The sequence below is a fragment of the Elephantulus edwardii genome, unplaced genomic scaffold, assembly GCF_000299155.1.
Source record: "Elephantulus edwardii isolate Elephantulus edwardi_28Jun2011 unplaced genomic scaffold, EleEdw1.0 scaffold00180, whole genome shotgun sequence".
NCBI lineage: Eukaryota > Metazoa > Chordata > Mammalia > Macroscelidea > Macroscelididae > Elephantulus > Elephantulus edwardii.
In genome coordinates, this window is record NW_006399930.1 from 5,542,069 (window position 1) to 5,546,638 (window position 4,570).

At 37.5% G+C, this 4,570-nt stretch overlaps 1 pseudogene; it reads right to left on the reverse strand.

Annotated features, from left to right (window-relative positions):
- Positions 1 to 2,829: 2,829 nt before the first annotated feature.
- Positions 2,830 to 3,356, reverse strand: LOC102844545 (annotated as a pseudogene).
- Between the last annotated feature and the right edge of the window lie 1,214 nt (positions 3,357 to 4,570).

The window sequence follows — 4,570 nt, forward strand, 5'->3', positions numbered from 1 at the left end:
GAGAAAAGTATTAGATATTACCTGGACTTCCAAGAGAACAAACAAGTGTTCCCTGGAGTAGTTGAATCTAGGGTACTCCTAAAAAGCAAGGAGTAAAATTCTGCCTCACATACTTTGGGCATATTGTTAGAAAAGGAAAATTTTTAGAGGACATTATGTTTGGAAGGGTAGAAGGTAAGAACAAAAAAGGAAGACACTTGATAAAATGGATTGGCATAGTGACTGTGGCAATGGAGTCAGGTGTGTCAGAGATGCTGAGGCTGGCTCAGGATTGGGCATATTCAGAGCCAATGTTCATAGGGTTATTATGAGTCATAGTCAAATCAATTACTTATAACAACAACTCTTAAAAGGAAATAATTTTTTAAATTGGATACTGTGTAGGTTTTCTCTGATACTAATCACCCAAAGTAGATACAAGCTCACAAGTAAAAATAACTTTCTCTTTCAGATCTCTGGCACACTCAATCCCATTGTTGCAGTCACCATGTCAACCCACATGATCTAGGATCTTCATCTCTTTCACAGCTCTTCCAACTTCGCAAGTATGATGATACCTAACAAGAATGACAACAAGCTAAACAATCAATCTTTATCTGACCAGTCACCTAAGGCTGGGTCAGAATTCACAAGAAGATTCAGTTCTTCAGAACACAACATAAGTATTTGAAGACCCTGATAATTCTATCTATAAATTCATTGATTTCTTAGAAAGACTCAAATAATTCTTGAAGAACAGTGCTTTTCCATTTCTTACAGTCCATAACTAGACACAAACATAAAAAGGATGAATCTGGGTGAAATATCTCAAAAGACTTCCATTCTCTCCAAGAATATGCCCAGCTTTCCTGAGAACAGATACCCTTGCCAATCCACAAAGTCCCTTATTGTTCAAAAACTTTTGGGTTTTTTGTTTGTTCATTTTAGAACAGGGAAACAACCCAAATGTCCAACCACAAACTAATGGATTGAGAAAGTATGGTACATGTATGCAGTGGGATACTATGCAGCACACAGGAGCAATAATTTTGTAAATTATTACCTAACTTGGGAGGACCTAGAGAGCATTATTCTGAATAAACTGACTCAGTCCCACAAGGATAACTATTATATAAAACCATTATTTTAGAATATGTATAAGGTTCCAAAAGGGGTGGGAGAGGGTAGAAGCAGAGGAATGAGGATGTGAAGGGGTGGGAGGGATTAATCATGGTATTGTACAATTTGATGGGTGGAGAGATGAGGGAAATTGAAAGAATTTATTCTTGAAAACAATGTATTTGGTAAATAAACTAGTAGAAAATGAAAAAAAAACCCACTTATATTTTATTTCATAGTCATGATGTCAGTACATTCCATGAATATGCGTTATTTAGTCCTAAAGATTCTCTTCCAGAGATTAACTGAATAGAGATAATATATGTGGCTTTTATTCATCTGCATAAATTTCCAAGTGTTGCCTCACATTATTAGAGGAAATTTTGTGTGGATTGTTGAGGAAATTCAAAGGGTTAACTTTCAGTAATCCAAAGCAAAGACTGAAAAAGTTTATCAGTTTCACAATAATAAAATAAATGGAGCTGAGCTAATTTTTTTTTTATGTGTGTGAGGTTTTCAGTGATGTCTCTTTTCTTTTCTTTCTTTTTTTTTTAATAAAAGCAGTCACTTGGTATTCCATCAATTCCTGGTTCTTTATTTTTGCCAATTCCTTCAGAGAAACCTGAACTTCCTCCTTCACCTTTGCCTCTTGATATTATGTTGTTTCTTGAAATTCTTCTGTGTCAGCCAATTCTGTTTAGTACAGTGAATCTGTATACTCTATCCATATTATTTTAATACTTCATAAATCATTCAATATTCCATAGCATCCTTAAGTATTGAAATTTGAGGCTTGAATTTGTTCTTTAGATCATTCAGCTCAAGAAATTCCAAGTGAGTTTGGCCCTTTTTGATTTTTGGACTCCAGTTCTTTACACATTTCATTATAATACTTTGCTTTGTCTTCCTGTGCTGCCTTTTGAAATCTCCTATTCAGCTCTCTAACTTCTTGATTTCTTCCCTTTGCTTTGGATTCTCAGCACATTAGTGCAATATTCAAAGTCTCTTCTGAAATCCATTTTGGTCTTTTGGCAGCACCACGATGGATGGAAAAGAGATTGAGGTGGTTAACAGTACAGCTTTCTTGGCTCCACAATAAACCCTCTTGGCACCAGCAGTCAGGAAATCAGAAGACAAATTACATTAGGTAAATGTGCTGTCAGGGACCTTTCCAGAGTACTGAGAAGCAACAATGTCAGTCTAGAGACGAAGGTGTGCCTGATCCAGGCCATCGTTTCTGCATTTACTTTCTATGCATCCATCCATGAGCTGAACAATGAATAAAGATGACAGAATTGATGTCTTGCTTTGAGTTGTGGTGCCAGAAAAGGGTCTTGAACATATCATGGACAGCCAAGGAAACAAATAGGTCTTTCTCGGAGAGGGTGAAACCAAATTTCTCCTGAGAAGCTAGAATTTTGAAGTTCCATCTCACATATTTAGGACACGTGGCCAGAGGGACAGATCTTTGGAGAAAGATATAATGCTCAGATTGGTGGAGGGACAGAGCAGGAGAGGAGAACTACAGATGAGATGGATTAATGCAGTAACTAGGACAATGAGAGTAGGTGTTTCAGAGTCAGTGAGACTGGCTCAGGACAGGGCAGGCTACAGAGCTGTTGTACATAAAGTTGCTTTGAGTCACAGGTGACTCGATGACAGATAACAACAGCAACAACAAGAGAAAAAGAGGAATTTAAAAACCTGCCTTCTCTGTAGTGGTTTCTCAGATTAATTTTTTTTTTGGTGTACACGAAGGAATTTATTAACAGAAAACAATAATTTGATGAGTCCTGTGCACAGACGGCGACCACGGCGATCACCCTTCCTGCAGGTGCTGTCGGAAGGGATAGGGGTGACATCCTCAATCAGTCCAATTTTCGTTCCTGAACGGGCAAGGGCTCTGAGGGCAAATTGGATTCCAGGTCCTGGGTCTTAGTTCGATTTCCTTCTGCAGCGCGAAGTTTAATGTGTAAAGCAGTGATGCCCAGCTTCTTGCACCTCTGTGCCACATCCTGAGCAGCCAACAGGCTGCATATGGTGAGGATTCATCTCGGTCAGCCTTCACCTTCACACCACCAGTCGCACGGCAGATGGTTTCCTTGCCAGAGAGATCGGTGACATGAAAGAGTCATTGAAGGATGCAAAATATGGCAGACACCAAAGACATTATCTCCTTCAGCCTCCTGAGATCCAAGGCTGATGACCTGCTCTTCCTTCTTTTCCTTTCCCTTACAAGGTGCCATGTCTGCTCGCTGTCTCCAGACTCCTCCACCGGAATAAGAACAATTTCATGCATTTTAGTCTCTTGAGGAAATTTTTTGTTTGTTTTGTTATATTGAACCATCTTATGGTATATGGTGTGCCCCAGTGGCATAATAAGTTAAACAATAATAGAAAAAAAAAGTTAAAAAATGAACTCACCAGCTACTTTATAGGAGAAAGATAAGGTGGTGGGTAGTCTGGTAAACACTTTTGAGAATAGCCATGCGTCAGTGGGTGGTGTAGAGTTTAACAAGCTAACCCTAAAAATGCTAGAGCCAATCAGATATGTATTTAGCATCAAATTCTTTTTAAAAAATTAAAGTTTTTCTACCTATCTATATATTTAGTATTTTTGATGTGAAAAGTGTGGGTATTAAAAGGAAATTAAGGGACTTATTTTGAGGGTATCGAAGTTACTCAAAGGTTAGGTAAAACTACAAGAAGCAGAAAAATACATATTTTATTAGGTAATGTTAGGATAGAGTTGTGTGAGAAAGAATAAATTTTACAGGAAAATAACTTGAAGATACAGCATAAAGAAATATAAAAATGAACCTCATAGGAAGGTAAAATCAAAGAGGAACCTACTGCTTGTCTAGTTCATGTCCCTACGTTGCAAGGTGGGCAGTCATCAGCTCAGAACTCATAACAGTAAGTTTGGGATTATTTATAAGAATTTATTTTGGTCATGGTGAACTGTTTTTTAGGTGTGTTTTAGGAGATAAGGAAAGCAGGTGGTGTCAACATATACTTGTTAAAATCCATTCAACATGTGAGACTTTGAAATGGATGACAGAAAATATTCATATATTGAAGATGTATTAATATTTCATTATTTTTGTTATGAGGAAGAGAGATTCTGCATAACATATGAAGGAGAGAAGTCAATGGAAACTATTTTACAAAGGCTACGAGACCTAACTTAATAGTGAGCTGAGAGGATGATGTTCAAAGTGGCAGAGGAGAAAGAAGAAATTAAAGGAATATATTATAAAAAATAGAATTTCTTAGAAACCTGCAATGTTTGTTTGGTGTAGTGCATCTGTTGCTATGGCTTTCTGTTGCTTAAAATAGCTTTTCTAGACCATTGTTTAGTAAGTTGTCTCATGTTTGTCTGGCCAACAAGCATGTTAACTCTATCCAACTGGTGGCCCACCCAAATCACCAACAACCACGTGAGTCGTTTCATCTTCACAGGGCATGTTAA